Genomic DNA, 18,421 nt, shown 5'->3' with positions numbered 1-18,421 from the left:
TGCATACATAAGAACTTTGGCTTTTCGTAATTGTTAGGCTTTTTTATGACTGTCTCAATTTCATTGCTTGTTAATGGGGTTATTCAGCAGTTCTGTGTCTTCTCGAGTTAACTTTGGTTATTTATGTGAGTCTAGTAACCTGTCCCACATCTTCAAGATATTCCAATTTATTGGAATACAGCTTTTATAAATAACAAATAATATTGAGGTGCTACCATATAATGCAAATACTATACTGGGCAATAATATGTGATCATCAATATCCCCTTAAATATTTTTTGCACATTAATTTGATTCAACTTTATATATTGAAGTAGAAATTTTAATTAAAGTTGGAAGTTTGTTTTCTTCCTTCTTTTTCTTCCTTCTTCCCTCTTTTTCTTCTTCTTACTTTCTCATCTCTTGAAATAAATAATGAGTGCTTCCTTAGAAAGCTAAGTCATGAGAAGTCAAAAGAAAAAACTGTTAATAGATTTTTAAGATGCCCACAAAATTTCAGATATCTCACCTTGGCTCAGATATCTCGCTACATGGCTGCCATGAAACTAAGCGTGGTGAATATATTCTTGAGAGAGCTTAACATATGTTACTTGGAGACTAAGTAATAGACTGGTGGAGAGGGACCCAAAATAACAACGAAGTTTTAGAAAAAAATCATATAGTATCCAACTTTTTAAATTGAATTTTACTCCTTCTCTTTCTCCCTGTTATTATACAAGTTTGGAGTGGAGAAAGATAGTATATTAAAAGGTTGTAATTTTCCCAAGTACATTAAATTTTTTAAACAACCTTAACAATGTTAATGAAAACATGTATACGGAAAGCTCAGTCCCTGTTCTGTTCTTATGCTACCTACCCTTCACTATTTATTGACCGTGAAAAATGTACCAGCCTTAACTTGTGCCCTAAGATAGTTTAAGGTTGTGGTCCCTTGTCACAGGGCACCTAGCCAGCCCACATAGAGGCTGTGGACGGCAACACTGACCACTTGAAGGAGAGCTACAACATGACAGGTGTGGACCTTGTTAATCTGTTTCACTGTCCTATTTAATCTTAAATTTGAAAAACTCCAATGCTTCTGAAATTCACAATTAATTTGAATATACATATTAACTTGGAAAAAGTTATTCAATAAAGCTCACATATCCAGAGTTTTTCAATGAATGGTGTTTTCCTATCCTCAATTTTCAACTCTTTCTGTCTTTAAATGTTCTCCCTAGTATTACAGGACACTGATGAACAAATACATGTTTGTACTATGGATATATTCTCCGATACCCAGTACCAAAAAAAAAAAAAAAAAGGTACTATGCTTCCTCCTATTAAAATTTATTTCTTCAAAACTTAGCATTTGAAGACATAATTAGGAAGGGCAGTAATATCCTTGATTATGTCACAGGGTCAAAGTTTCAAACTTGAAAGAAAATACTGATGTTTCTCTATCATTTCATAATGCAAAGTAAAAGCACTTGAATTTTGGGGACTGGAATGCAGAGAAACAGAACACATTTGGTAAAGACACAAACAGGGTTTATTACAAGGTTGAGTTCATTGATAGTACTACCATTAATTTTCAGCTCAGAATAAAAGAGTCTTGAGAGTAAGGGCAAAGTTGTCTCACAAGGAGTTTTCCTTTTATTTTGTGAAAACTGCTTCAATACTCAAAGCTTAAAGGTATTTTTCTCTGATATCACTTTGAAAATGCTTCCTTCTACTTCATTACCAGAAGCAGCCTAAGCTGATCTTAAAAGTGTTTACCGACATTCTTATGTCCAGAGTATATCAAATGCTCTCAGTGCATGATTACACATCTAGGCAACCTCTTAGGGCAAAAGAACAGGTAACTACTCATTCACCAAGCTGAATTTTCATAATATCTTTATTATCTTTATGTAATGTTTGTGTAACACATGAACCCTTACAAACTAAACTATATAGTAATATAATTGATCATTTGAATTAATATGTCAGACCTCATACTTCCAAATGAATACTGCAGTTTTACTTGTAACATCTACAAAATCTTTCAAACCATCTTCAAATCACATCAAAAGTCCATCTTTATCCATCTTCAACTGTGGTAAATATTTGACCTTTTTTGGAAACAAGTGAGCTTAATTTGGAGCCAAACTAATGAAGAAGTAAACAAATACAAAACAAATAATAACATTTCAGTGATAAAATACACTTTAAGATGTGTATGCTTATATTAGCTGAACATCTGTATTCTGTGACTAGGGAGTGGGCGCATTTAAATGAATCTGGAGAATCAAATAATTCAACGGTGTCAATAAGAGTACACTTGTGGGACTTGATAATGCAAATCATAATGCAAATAAGACCTGGCTCTCCCAAGAGTCAAAGGAATCCATAGTAACCATCCCCTATGTTTGTTTGTCAATTAATGTGCAAATCTTATATTTAAGATACTCAATAAGTAGTTGCTGTATTGAAATTAATTGGAGCAAGATAAAACAGATTTTTTTCCTCAGAGAAAATACTAGGTAGTACTGAGAGTATTGATTGAATTTCTCTTTGACTTATTTCCTATTAAGAAATGTATAGTCAATTATCTTATCTGCTTATGATATTGCATTAGAACTCCCCATCTAGGTGAGTATGAAAGGAATGTTGCATAATTGTTAAGTTAAATTTGTTATTATTCTCTAGGTTTCCATGTTATTCACTTAGTTGTATTTATTTGCCTCATTAGAGGACAAGTTTTGTTTTGTTTTCATACAAAGTCCCTATGGTAAATGTGGATCAGATGTCCTGTGAAGGACACCACAAGATGGCAGTATTTCAGAAATTAATCCACAGAGAGCAGTCATTTCTTTTTTTTTTTTTTTTTTTGGTACCGGAGATCGAACTCGGGTCCTTGCTCTTGCGCAGCAAGCGGCTAAGCCATTGAGCTAAATCCCCGGCCCAAGAGCAGTCATTTCTACGTACTACCTAAAATAATGTCATATATTTGGCTGTATTTTTAATGACTAAAAATATTTAGTTGTCACTACCAGTGATTAAGAATTAATGGTACTAGAATGTTTGTATAGTAATAAGCAAGTTGTTCCCTTCAAGAAATATAACTGTCAGTTTGATTGTTCCGAAACATTAGTAAGCTTCATCAACATATAAATGAGTTAATGCCAAAGAATTGTCAGTAGATTCAAAAATCTCTTAATTGCTTCCATGTTGGTCTGTAACCATAACCATATTTTTTAAATTGTTTGAAAAAACAATTCATTCTAAAGGACATCAATTACATTTTATGTCTGCATGATTGTTTAATAGATGCTTATAGAAAAAGAAATAGAAATTACCATTTACCCAAATTAAATGTATCACTTATATTTTGCAAAAACAGTTGAGATTTGCAAATCAACAAGCTTCTCAATTTTAACTACTCTCATAAAACTCTAAAATATTGCTTATAAAAATATAATTTTAACTAGAAAATATGATTTTATTTCAGATTTATAAGTATGGAAAATGCAGATGTTTAAAAAGCAGAAGGATATCAAATAGCTTTAAAATTAAGCATGTTATTCCCTTAATGCCTGATTTTAATTTCCAATTATCTTTTCAACATTTTTAGAAAAAATATTATTCAGAATAGTCTAATAGTTGATAGAACCACATCTGGGTGATGCTAATTTCTTTAGTGCCAAGAATACTAGCTGTTTAAAAGATACTTAAACTCATAGAAAAGTATTGTTAATATTTTACAGTATTGTAAAAGCAGTGCCTGTTTTTTATACCCTTCAATGTGTTGATAAAATACTTCACAATGTAGAATTTAAACTATCAGCAAAACATATACAAAAATTTCTGTTTCTTTGCAAAAGCTGTCTTACAAAGAAAATAAGAAAATAAATCCATTTATTTTCTAAGACTGTATTGCCACTAAGTTCCAAAAATTTGAATAATTTCTGTTGACTACAGTTTATTTATTGATGTCTTTCCAAAGGAGTAGTAAAATATTGCAAAAAAAAAAAATTCAGTTACTTTAGGTCTGTATTTAGATTAGTTTCATTTAGTAATATAAATACATGTTGCCATTTCACTTTCGAGAAAACCTGTCTAATTAGCCCCAAGGTTGCCCAAGTGCAGAATTAACCTCAGTTTAGTATTATGTTACATCATGTGATGTGGTAACCTCTTTAAGTCCCTAATTCCTCCCAGTAGCCATTTCCTGTGCTAAAATATTATATGTAGTATTCATACCTTCAGTTAATATATTGCATTCAGGAAGTTCTGGCTAAACATTTGCCTGTCCAGAATTTCATAATAATACAAACAGTATATGTTATTCTATGTAATAGTTTTCATGAGCATAAAATTCTTCACACTAATGTTTGGTTTTGCCTAAATCCATATGTTATTTTTATTCCTTAGTAGTATTCCATTGTATAACATCAAATCGTTTGATTCTTTTTTTTGGTACCAGAAATCAAACTCAGGACTTCATGCTTGCATGCTTGCGCGGAAGGCAGTGGCAACACCGAGCTAAATCCCTAGCATTCAAAAAGTTTAATTTTACACTAAATAACATCCAGCTGTTTCCAGGTTGAGGCAAGTGTGAGTTAATCAGCTGTAAATATTTTTGTTTTTTCTATTTTTATTATCTCAAGGAGCAGAAAGTAAAATCGAAAAGGAGTATGTTAAACTTTAATAAGCTACATAGATTTTTGGCAGAAGTTAATGCACTGAGTGAAGGTCTCGACAAGATGGCATTGATTCATTTATTCCTGTTCTTTTCTACTGAGATCAACTATAAACCTTGAAAACAATGCAGTCAGCAAGTATAAGAGCCCTGCATGGTGATAAAAGAGGAAACTGATTTGGGACCCCAGGACTGAGCAAAAATATAGTGGCAGGATATCATAGGTCTCCCCACTAACAGAAGAAGATGGCCCAGGCTGGCATTACCCAAGCCTAAGAAGATCTGTCAGTCCAGGTAGCACCAGGCTTTCTCTGTACCTGAAGGAGTCATCCAAAAAAAATGAAGCCTTGCATAATCTCCAAGAAAGACCAGAGCTTCAGAGCTTCACCATGTTTAAGCACCCAGGGCAAGAACTCGCCTTTCCAGTCAGACCTAAGACTGTCATCCCCCAACTGCAAGATATTGCAGCAGCCATGAAGGAAAGTTGAGAGACTACACAAAAGTAATTATAGAACTATTCTGGTCATAGACTGGAAGACTGATTATGATGATGAAAAAGAGAGCTTCAAAAGTTAAAGAGTACTATCAAGTAAATATATTTTAGAGCATTATATCATAAAAACTTATGAATAAAGTAAATAATATATTGTTTAAATATAACTTTGAATTAGTGTTTGAGAAGAGAATGGAACAATGGAAATGACTTAGATCTTATATTACTCAGAAAATCATAATGCCTATTTTCTCTCACATGTAGACACTAAATAAGAGAGAAAATGTGAAAGTAAAAGAGATGAGAAGATGATAGAAATCAAGGAGAAAAAGGAGCAAAGGAAAGGAGGGTCTTAGGGGTGGTAGAGTCAGAGTGTGTTGTATGTACCTATGAACATGAGGAAATGAAACCAACTATTCTGTATAATTAATATGCACTGGTAAAAAAGGAGACAGAGTTTCTGTAGCTTATGAGGAAGTAAATGTGCTTTTAAAGAATCATGGTTAAAATAAACACATTATTAATTATGAAAAATTTATATGTTCATACTGTGAAAGTAAACTATGATCTTTAAATAAATATAAATTATAAAATAGTTTCTTTGCTTTCCTGTATCTCATTTAGGTCTTTTAACTTCTTTTGAAGAATAAAACTCTATTATTATTTTTTAAAACATTATCAGTTTTTTTGAAGACAGAGAAGATATGATTTTTTATACAGTGGAGTACTACTCTGCCTTAAAGAAAGATACTTTTGAGATATTTCTAGGTAAATGGATCCACCTTGAGACAGTACTCTTAATTGAAATAAATGGGACACACATGTTTAAATATCACATTGCTTCTCTAGTGTGAAATACTGAATGAGTAAATAAGTATATAACAGATATTGGGAAATAGGAAAAAAATGTTCAGATGGGAAGGAGAACAAAGGGGAAAAGAAGCAAAGGAAAAGAATAAAAAGAGATTAGAAGGAAAAAATAGAAATGGAGCTTTTGTGAATAAAAAAGGGAAGAGATGTTGAAGCGGGGAGAGAGGTGGGGGGAAAATAAGAATCAAATTATATTTTGTTTTGTTACAAATTCCCTGTGATGAATGTGATCATTATGTGCATCTAAAGTGTACCAATAAAATTAACTTTTAAAAAGCATTATTAGTAAAGAACATTGTAAAGTAAACCACTGTAAGAAAATAAAAGTGATGGTTGATTGATGATTTACTATTTGTATGATTATTGAAAAAATAAATACAAATTTTAATATAAACTACTTTATCTAAATCCAGTGTTATCTCCTGTATGAAACCAGCTTTTACTTTTGAAGTTAAACTTTTATCACTGGGAAGTAAAAATAATCAAGATGTGATTTGTAGATGTATCAATTCCTCAAGAAAAATATAATTATTATGTATTGCAAATATACACTAATAAAAACTAACTAAAAATAATAAAGTAAATTGTGATACGTGCATGAATGAGATTATCTTTTTATCTTTCATTAATCTTTTCACAACAAATAATAAGGATTATATTAGGTTAGAAGTTAACAAATATCTTTGAATACTTACACTGCACCTGAGATTTTAATGGTCACTGTAAAATTCAAAAGATACAGCCACTGCCTTAGCATTACTTGCTGTCCCACAGGACACAAGTCAATAAATGGACCATTAAGTAAACATTTAATAAAATTTAAAATGGATTAAAGTTTTCTACATAAAGGTCACCTGATGTTTCCTTGATTGGTTGGCACATTTGAATTAAAAACACAAAACAGGAAGTAATGTATAGGCTCAAGAGAAACTATGAGTCTCTTCAGTAAATGTCACTTGAAATAGAAAAGGTGTGATTACTCTAATGGTATATATCAACAAGTACTTGAGCAAATTCCTTATTGGCCCTGCATATATTTGTGCCAATATGAACCTATGCACACATTGTATGTATGTATGTCTTTTACAGAGTGAAAGCCATTTCTCTCACATGAAGATTTAAAAATAGAATATAGCTAGCAACTCATCAAGTCCCTTCTACTCACTAACCACTCTAATGGTTGCCATTATTCTGACTTGTAGCACTATAAATTAATTCTGCTTGTATTTAAAGTTGTATAGCAAATCATACCTTGGCTTCTTTTACTTAACATTATATTTGTAAATTTCAGTCCCCCAAACAAAAACATTCAATTTATTGATTTGCATTGTCCTATACTATTCCATGCTATAAACTATACTGCAATATTTTAATCCATTTTTCTAATGATGAACATATGGGCTGTCCTTAGTCTTTGGCTATTAAAAAAATCGCTGCTGAGTATACACAGGCCTGAATTTTTATATATACTTTGTGTTTTCTAATCCTGCTAAATTCAAATACAAGTTCTAGGGGCTCCAAGAGATTTCTTAGTATTTTCTCTGTAGATGATCATTTCATCTACATATAAAGATTTTACTTCTAACCTTGCCAATCCTATGCTAATTCTTTCTTTTTCTTCCCAGGCTCTTTTGGTTTGGGGCTAAGTTTCAAAGTTTAATGGACAGACAGATGAAGAGTAGGCATATCTGCCCTTGTTCCGTGCCTTAGGGAGAAAGCATTGTATCTTCTCCATTCATATAAGGAGCTTTTGCTGGAAATATAGAGTACATGTCTTATCTGTTGAGAAGGTTCTACTTCTAGTCTCCTGATAGCTTTTACCATGAACAGCTGTAGAATTTAGTCCAATACTTTTTCTCCAACTAGTGCCAGGATAATATGGCTTTTTCCTTTCCTCTGTTAAAATGATGACTTCTGGGGATGGATCTTCCAATGCTGAACCAACACTGCTATCCCTATAATAAAACCGCTTTCGACATACTGCCAGATCTGAATTCTAATTGTTTTGTCAAACAAATTTTTATCTATGTTCATACTTTTTTCTTCTATTATCTTTATCCAGTTTTAGGATTAGCACAATGTTGATTTCTTAAAATGAGGGGAGAAGTGTTCCTTCTTTTATCTGCTTTAAATGTTTAAATGTTTTTAAATGTTTGAATTCATCAGTTAAAATGTATATGAGCCTGCTGTTGTCATATAGGTAGGTTTTCAAGCTAGGAATATACTTTCTTTAATAGGTGCTATTCAAATTTTATATTTCCTCCAGAGTTAGTTTCATTAATTTGTCTTCCCAGGCACTTCTTAGAAGTCAAATTTACTTCAAAAAAGATTTTTGTACTATGCTTTCTATATCCTTTTAAATTCTGTAAAATCTGTGGTTATGTCCTCTAAGTTTTGATATTGTAATTTTTAAAATGTATAATTGGTATTATGTAATAGGAAGAAAAGGTCTAAGGAGTAGGGAAAGTGGGAGGGGTAGGGGAAAGGAAAGAAGGGAAAAGAAAAAATATGAGAAGCGGATAAAAAGGGAAACAAAGTCTTTGCAAATAGGGAAGGATGGAGGGGGTGAAGGGAGGGTGGGGGAAGGGGGAAAAAAATAATAACCAAGATACATCAAGATCCTAATGATGAAAGTAACTGTATTTTATACCTAAAATGTACCAATAAACTTAATGAAAAAAAAAAAAAGAAAATCGCTGCTGGGCAAGGGATTTAGCTCAGTGGCACTGCGCCTGCCTCACAAGTGCAAGGTCCTGAGTTTGATCCCCGGTACCAAAAGATAAAAAAAGAAAATCATTGTTATTATTGCAGGTAGCTAAGTTAGTTAAAAATTATTATGAGGCAGTTAGAAAACTGGGCCCTCAGCGTAGAAAAACAATTGAGGCACAGTCATTGGTTAACATTATAAAAAGAGAAAAGGTACTACACTTACCTACTTCCCATAGACATGAATTGATATTCTAAATATACATCAAACTCCTTATACGTGACTTGTTTTTCCATTTGATCCCCATTTAATCAATATTACCTGGGTGACTGTACTTGTAACCTTATTGGTTGATCATAGTTTTGCTCCACCTCATGCCCACCTTGTAATTTTCCATTGGGCCTTATAATTTTGTTCCATTTTGTACCCTCCTCATCTCATGGCTTTGCCCTATAAAATGCCTTTGAGAAGCACAGTGGATGGGCAACTCTCTTTCTGGCCCCCCTTCTGTTTCTCTTAGAAGCTATCTTTCTCTCAATAAATTTTTCCTACTCTTAATTGCTGTTGTTCTTAGAATTCATTCTTTGATTTTAGAGAACACAAAGTTGTGTTTTGGATATCCATCAAGTTGGGAGTTATAATAATTCCCTTGTTTGGTTTATTTTGCTTGTGTTGATTACTTGGTGCCCAAGATCATTTTTGGTTACTTGCTGCCCTATATCAGTATTAGCATATGTTTAAATGAATATGTATATTCAATTACTTTACATATAGATCTAGGAGAAAAGTTTCTGGCTTTCTAGTATTGGCTCAAAGTTTTAAAATATCCTCAGAGATAGAATGCTAAATGATCAAAAGTGCCAATACAAATAACCAGTCCCATGCTAATACATCACTCAGTGTGCAATATGTATGTTCCATTTTCTTTAACCTGGTAAGTAAGGCTTAAGCTAATGGGGAGGATAAGGACCATACACACTACCTTATCAGAAATGGTCTGTCACCTTTTGGACTATTGCTACATTGAGCAGTGTGATTTCTATTAGTCAGATATCTTCCTCTGACGTCCAAAAAGAATTTGAAATATATTCCTGATCTCTTGCTTCAGCCTGAAAAAAAATTTATTATTGTTCTCTGTGCGAGATGCAAGGATGTTCTACAAATGATGATCAATGATAATATGTTTGGCTCAGCCTTGATGTTAAAGTTTTTATTTTCAGCAGCCAGGAATCTAAGCATTAGCAGTGTTCAGTACAATCCCAAGGGTTCTTTCAAATCAAACATTTTGTGAGCATCCCTCACTTTTAATGTGAAAACATGCTTTCCACTTTTTCTATCCCTTCTCAAAAATAATATGTTCAAAAGCAAGCTCTACATAAACACATTTAAAACATTTCTTAAAGAGCAACACATTTAAAATTTGGCAATGTAGAATGAAAATATTCTCAAAACAAGTTTATTTAAAGGAAACAGAGGATAAATCATTTTTTAAAACTTCATAGACAAATCACAAATTCAAACCTATTCTTATAATGTCTCAATATTCCATCTCACCCATATTCTCTTGATTTTCCCTTCCAGATCACTGATCTACCACTTGGTCACCATTTAAAGGTTTATTTTCCATTCTTCATAATTCAAAAGTCATAAATTATTCTAATATATATATCACCTGAAAAATTTCCATACCAGTCTCATTATCTGAATTTCTATGGACCCAAAGATTTATCTGGTATAGCAATCACACCAGCACATTATAAAAAGTTTATCTAAAAGTCTTGCAATTTATGTGGAGTCTGAAAGGACTTATCATTATGTTCAAGGTATTTCTGATCTTAAAAGAAGCTTTTTGAATTAGGTGAATTATATAATTTGATGATTTTAACTCAAACACTAATTTAATTCAGATTAGCCACATTTTTGAGGGTATACAATTAAGATCATCTTACTGAACTGAGTATTCTACCACTTCTTGATGTTGCATCTCTTGAAGTTCACTACCTAATTTGGTTTTCAATTTATTGTTCAATCAATTAAACAGCTTTTGTTCTAATGCATCAAGAGAAATCAAGCACTCAAAATTTTTTAAATATTCCTTTGGTTACTGTATATCTGGACAATTCCAAGTTTTGGGGGTTTTTTGGTTTTTTATTCTTAAGTTCTTTTATTGTTACATTTTAGGTATACAATACATTTATATTGGTGATTTGATGCTTGTACCTTTACATGATGTACCTTCGTTCTTATTTTATCCCCATTACCTGTAGGCCCTTCAAACCCTCCACCCTTCCCTATTTACATAGACTTTGTTTCCATTTTTCTTCTTTTCTCATAATTTGTCCTTTCCCTCCTTTCTTTTCCACTTCCCCTGCCACCACCCCTACCCCTTTGTACCTTTTCTTCCTATTTCAAAGTATCAATTATTAGGTATTAATCCTTTTAATCCTATTTACACTTTCAGTTTCTCACACTAGAGAAACTATTTGGTATTTACACATGTGTGTCCTATTTATTTCACTTAAGAGTATGGCCTCAATAGGCATCCATTTAGCTATAAATGACTAAGTTTCTCATTCTTTATGGCTGAGTAGTACTCCATTTTATTTTTAAAAACCCACATTTTCTTTATCCAGTTTCCAATTGATGGGCACTTAGGCTGTTTCCAAGTTTTCGCTATTACAAACTGTGCCACTATGAACATGGGTGCACATATATCACTGTGGTATGATTCTTTTAATTCATTTGGGAAGATACCCAGTAGGGGAATAGCTGGGTCAAATGGGACTTCTAATCCTAGTGGTTCGAGGTATCTCCATACTGATCACCACAGTGGTTGTACAAGTCTTCACTCCCACCAACAATGGAGAAGGGTTCCTTTCTCCCAACAACCCCACCAGCATTTGTTATTGGTTGATTTCTTGATAGCAGCCATACTTTCTGGGGTGAGGTAGAATCTCAGTGTTGTTTTTACCTGCATCTCTCAAATGACCAGTGATGTTGAACATTGTTTCATATGTTTACTTGCTGCTTTTACTTCTTTGTCTGAGAAATGTCTGTTTTAATATTTAGATCTTTAATCCACTTTGATCTTAGTTTAGTGCACAGTGATAAGTATGGGTCTAGTTTTAGTCATTGGCAGGTTGAAATCCAGTTTTTCTAACACCATTTATTAAATAGGCTATCTTTTCTCCAATGAGGGTGGTTGGCTCGTTTGTCAAAGGTGAGGTGGCTGAGTATGTCTGGAGTTGTTTCTGCATCTTCTAATCTATTCCACTGATCCTCAGGTCTGTTCTTTTGCCAGTACCATACTGTTTTCACCACAGTAGCTTTGTAGTATAGTTTCAAGTTGGGGATTGTGATACTCCCAGCCATGTCTCTGTTGCCTAGAATTGCTTTTGTTATTCTAGGTCTCTTCTGGTTCCAAAAGAATTTTTGGACTGTTTTCTCTAGTTCTGTGAATTATGTTTTTGGAATTTCAATTGGTCTTGAATTAAATCTATATAGTAGTTTTGGAAGTATGGCCATTTTCACTATATTGGTTCTTCCTACCCAGGTGCAAGGGATGTCTTTCCATTTTCTTATATCCTCTTTGATCTCTTTTTTTCAGAGTGCTGTAGTTTTCAGTGTAGAGGTCTTTTGCTTCCTTTGTTAGGCTGATTCCTAGATATTTCATTTTTCTGGATGCTATTGTAAAAGGAATTGTTTCTCTAATTTCTCTCTCAGTCTGTTATTTGTGTATAAGAAGGCTATTGTTTTTTGAGTGTTGACCTTGTATCTAGCTACTCTACTGAATCTGTCAATTAAGTCTAGATGTCTTTTGGCAGAGTTTTTTGGGTCTTGTATGTAAAGTATCATATCGTCAGCAAATAATGACAGTTTAACTACTTCCTTTGCTATCTTTATTCCTTTTATTTCTTTCTCTTTTCTAATTGCTGTGGCTAATGTTTCCAGAACAATATTGAACAGGAGTGGTGATAGTGGGCATCCTTGTCTTGCTCCTGATTTTAGCATGAAAGTTTTCAGTTTTTGACCATTTAGTATGTTGTTGGCTATTGGGTTTTTATAGATAGCCTTAATCAGGTTGAGATAAAGACCTATTCCAATTTTCTGTAGGATTTTTATCATGAATGAGTGTTGGATTTTGTTGAATGCTTTTTCTGCATCTCTTGAGATGATCATATGGTTTTGGACAATACCAAGTTTGATTTCATATTGTAACTGTTTTGCAATGTACATCCAACAAAAATTCTTCAAAATCTACAATGTTATTCTTAGGTTTTCATAAAGTAACATTATGCTCTTAATATGTATGGTAACCTTTTAAAAATTGTGCCTATTCCTCTTGAACTTTTGTTTATAATACTTGATAGTCATTATTTGAAGAGTTATAATAACTGTTGACCTTGAAATAGATAATGGAATAGAGGAATATTATAGTAACAGTGCACAAACTATAAAGCATGAGCTCCGTAATTAGATGATTGAACCAAATATTTTCATAAAATTTTCTATGAGAGATCAGGATAGCTTTAGTAGTAAAACTACTCTTTCCACCTAATGACTATCTTAGAAAACAACGTGAAATATTTTTTCACAGGAATTTCATTTTCTTCTTCACCAACTCAGATATCACATAACACTTTTGTCTTTTAATCTCTAACATATAGACATAGTTAGATATAGATATTAAATAGATCTGAATTTTACAGTGAAATTACACCAAAGAGAGTTTTGGGAATATAATCACCTACATCAGGGAAGAGATATTTTGCCTTTCTTTCTTTATTTTTTTAATGATGCTAAGGATTAAAGCCAGGCCCTTGCACATGCTAATCACTCACTTCACCATCTGAGCTACACCTCCAGCTAAATTTCTACTTTTAAATTTTTTAATTACTTGATTGAATTGTGGCAGTGCTTATATCAATTTTCTATTAATTTCTTTCAATACTACTTTAATATTCTATTTTACTATTCAATTTTTCCAAGTTTTAATATTCTATTTTTCTTCTCTATGATTTGTTTTGGGGTTAGAGTATAGATATAAGTTCCATGTGATACGATTTCTGTTTGTCCAAATCTGAATTATATTACCTTTCAAATAATTATCTGGACTTGACTCAGTAATTTGATACTTCACTTTGATCAACACGACCTATAAAATATGAATCTTTTTGAAGTAGATTTGCCATAATTATTATATACTAGATGGCCCATCCTCCTGAGGACATGTCCACTATGCTTAAACAATATTGTCTGTCTTTAAATTTTTGGCAGGATCCTTGTTGCATTTTTAATGATCATCTTCATTAATTTTATCTTGAATCTACTCATAGGGTGTTCAAGATTATCTTCATTGAGTAAAAATCAGGTAGTGAATATGCACTTTCTTATATTCATATTGTTATCTTTGGGGAGATGCAATGAACACCAAATGAAATAACATATAAATTCCATAATATAGTCAGTGAACACACAAAAATGGATTTTACCTGCTTAGATACATGAGAAAGAAAAGCCTTCCCAATCTCCTCCTAAAAAGATGAAAAAAAAACCTTTACTATTTGAAAATATGGTTAGAAAAAATTCTGTGTTTTCATTCTAATCTTTAGAGCCATAAATACATCTTTCCAAGGAAAAGAAAATGCCTGGCACATTGAATTTTTAAGACCTAGAGATGGCTTCTAGGTCTTGCCCTCATTTTCTTTTGAAATGGAAACGTGTACCTCTGGAATTAGGTAAATCTCCTGAGTCCTGTCACTATCTATGCAGCTGTAAATTAACTTGCTAAGGCTTGATCTTCAGAATTTAATTATTTTTGTGTGAGTTTTACCTACATTTGTACTATAGACTATCCACTTCAGAGCCAGGCAACTACTCACTCTTTCTTCTTGATTATCTATTCTTTATTTTCTACCTTCATTGTGATGACAATAAAATTTTTTGTCAATTCTTCTCTTAAAGTCCTAAATTCAGTATGTGTACATTGCTTACAATTACCAGACTATTTATTTACCTTAGTCTAGTAATTGCATGTAGATCTCTTTCTTTGTGAAGGCAAAGTGAATAGGATTCTTCTGTGCCACTAATACTTCAAATTCTGTATCATTCAAATGGATTATTGACATGCATTTTTAGAGGCAGTTGGAAATATTATCTATTAATTAGCCTTTGATCTGAGGCAGCCCCACTCATGACATTTTAAATTCTAAAGTTGACAGTAACTGTCTGTCCCCATAAGGCTGCATTAATGGCCAAATAGAAAGTTACATGAGAATATTGTTTGCTTCTTCTAAAAGATATTGCATTATCTTATATTTTTTATGCTTCCTCTTATATTGATAAATTTTAGTTTAGTCTGGTGTTAGATATATCAAGATTTCATTTAGTTTAATCTATTTTACATGCTCTATTAAATGTTATTTATTCTTAATTTTTTCAAAATTTTTCTTCAAATAGTTTCCTCCCTGTAATGTATTTATAAATTGGATTGTTTGCAACTTTATGTTTCCTTATTGACTATTTAAATTGTCTCCATGTTTCTTTTTCCTGGTATACCTCTTTAAGAAACCTTATTTCATTCTGAAAAACTCTTTTGCTCTATAATTTTTGTTACTTCTGAGCCAATATCTCTCACACATATTAATGATTGACTTTCTTCTTTATGATATTTAGACTTATGCATAACTTATTGTTGTGTAGAGAAAATTGTCCTCTGACATGACCAAAGCCCAGGACTCCTACATCTGTAGGTCCCAAATTTCCAAATGAAAGGGTCTAGATGACTTCCACCCATGAAGTGTACAATGCACTATATTTTACTTTTTCTCTTGTGTATTTTGGTTTGCTTGTTGGTGGTGGTAGTTTGTTTTATTTTGATCTGTTGTTGGCTTCCAATTCATGATCCTTAATTTTTCTACTAAGGTTTTCATAACTTTTTCTGATTACCTGAATTATACAAGTTTCTATGTTAATACCATAAAATCCTTTAATAAGGGGCATTTTCTTGTTTTTATTTACCTTTTAGCCTATTGAATGCATTATCATTGTTATAATATCCAAAAATTCTTTCATATCATTTATAAATAATATACCTATTTTGATTTTAGGAATACTCCTATCAAATACACATTTCAACATAATTTTTTTTCTGCATTGCCTAAGAAAGAATGGCTGAATACATGGACACACACATACACACACACACACACACACACACACACACATCTATGGCTGTGCACATATATATATATTTGCATTTCAAAAGCAAAATATTCACCATGTGCCATGTTTTCAGTCATTCTAAAGGCATCTGTCATTTCTTCATTTTTTTCTATATCAACTAGAATGCTACACAATTTAATTTTGTTTTTGATGATATAGTTCTCATTATTTTCATTTTAATTTCTTCCTTCTATACAAAGAAATTATATCTGTTATAATAATTAGTCTGTTCATTAAATCCTTCCAATGTGTTTATTAATGGTTGTTATTATGATTCCTTATCCGTTTAATGGAACCTAGCTATCAGTTACCATTTTTAAACATCTCAGTAGAAACTTGCTCTTATTTTTATTCACTACTATTTTTCTGAATTTTTAATCCTATCATCTTTAGATTTCATTCTTTATGCAAGAAAACTAGTGTATTTTAAGTATTAAAATGGCTGTTCTGACTTTCCTGACTCTCAGTGATACCCTTCCTCACATTTTGCTCATCTATCCTAATGAATGTTGTGGAAAAATGACATGTTTTAGGATTCCTTGTTTTAGACTTTTTTTTTTCAAGTCCTTGTTCTACCTGGCAGAGACCTATTATCATTATGCTTTACCCCAGGTAGAAAATTCATAAAAGTAAGGCCATGTAGGTTATCATTTGTTACATAATTTTTTTTATATTTTGGCTGCACTCTGCTCTACTTTTCTGTCTATCAACACAGTGTTGATTTCTAGGTTTAGAGTTAAGACACCAAAAGGCAAATAGTACAAATAAGTGCCACTGGTGACAAGCAGACATTTGTTTAGTACACACTTATGTTTATTTTCATTCAACAATCTGAGGGAGTAAACCAAGGAAGATGAAGGGGATTAGGGAAACTCGGATGTCAGAAATGGTCAGGGTCTCACTCTGAATCACAGCCATCTGTGCAATAACAGGAGATATGTCAGTTCTGGTACTAAAAGGTTTTTCTTTTCCTGGTTTAAAAAAGACATTAGAATTGTTTCACTGCTAGTATGTTACCATCTGCAGAATCTGATTCTCTGGGGTAGACCAAAGGAAACAAATCTTGATGTTTAATGCTCAGTGGCCCCATGACTGGACAGGCCATAATATGAAACTTGCACTAAGAAACTAGGGCATTTCAAGAAGCAGGCATCAGGGCATCAATCCTTATTATTACTTCCTTGTGCTTTCTTTCAAATGCAAATATCTTGTTTATGTTACAGATTTTTCAGGTAAAAACTTGTTTTCCACTCTGAATTTTCTCAAAAACAACATGCTCAAAAGCAAGTTTTGAACAAACATGTTTATCACATTTTTGGAGGAAAAAAAAAAACATGTTTTCACATTGACAATGTAAGGTAAAAACATTACCAAACAAGCTCGTATTTTAGGGCATGGGGAAAAAAAAAAATCATCCTTGCTTGTGCAAATTATACACATGACACATATATAATGTTTAGCTATGGGAAGTAAAATATATGTCACACATTTTTCGCAGTGATTATACCATATACGCAAACAGCCTTCTCTATTAGGGATCCACATTTTCAATTTCAAAATCAATACATTGTACTTGTACTGTCTTTCTTTTTTGCTTTACAAGTTTGGGTGGTATTACATATTTTGATTCCCAGGGATGTTGAAAATCTTTCATCAGTTTTATTTGGGAAATCTTTTTTTTTTGGTTCCGAGGATCGAACTCGGGAACTTGGGCTTGTGCTGCAGACACCGGAACCACTGAGCTAAATCCCCGGCCCTATTTGGGAAATGTTGTTCAAATGTTTTACCCATTTTTCTATGTATTTTTCATTTGCCTGTTTTGCTCATTGATGCGATGAAGTGTGTTAAAAATCCTTTGCTGTAATTCAACTGTTATAGAATCTTTTCAAATTCACCAGCTCTTTTAAAATTACATTTTTTCCCCTTAAATTCATTTATTGGTACATTTTAGGTATACAATATGTTTACATTTATCATTGGGTGCTTGTACCTGTACATGATGTATCTTGATTCTTATTTTTGCCCCACTCCCTGTGCTCCCTTCACCCCCTCCACCCTTCCCTATTTACATAGACTTTGTTTCCACATCTTTTGAATAATTTGGGGCTTCTTTTATTTCATAGCAAAAGAACAATCTAGTAAACATTTCTGTGAACTTGCAAGAGATTTATGTTATGAGTTCTTATGCTCAGTATTGTAGCTATATCAATTATGTCTTATTTTTAATTTATTGTTGAATATTTGATGTAATTACTGATTTTTGATTTCTTGTTTTATCAACTAGCAATTTTCAACATGTTAATGTCTGAACAAGGATTGAGAACTGGTTCCAACTTTTTTTCAAAATTTCATTTAAAGCAGATAGTTTGTGTATGTGTAGTTCTCTTTATTTTCTTTCTATTCAATTGTAGGAATTGCTCTTACTTTGCAGTATGTGTACTTTTAATGTATCTATTACTCTACT

Source organism: Heterocephalus glaber, unplaced genomic scaffold (genome assembly GCF_053883595.1).
Source record: "Heterocephalus glaber isolate CG9 unplaced genomic scaffold, H.glaber_assembly_v1.0 deba00000546, whole genome shotgun sequence".
Taxonomy (NCBI): domain Eukaryota; kingdom Metazoa; phylum Chordata; class Mammalia; order Rodentia; family Bathyergidae; genus Heterocephalus; species Heterocephalus glaber.
Note: the sequence above shows the minus strand (reverse complement) of the source record.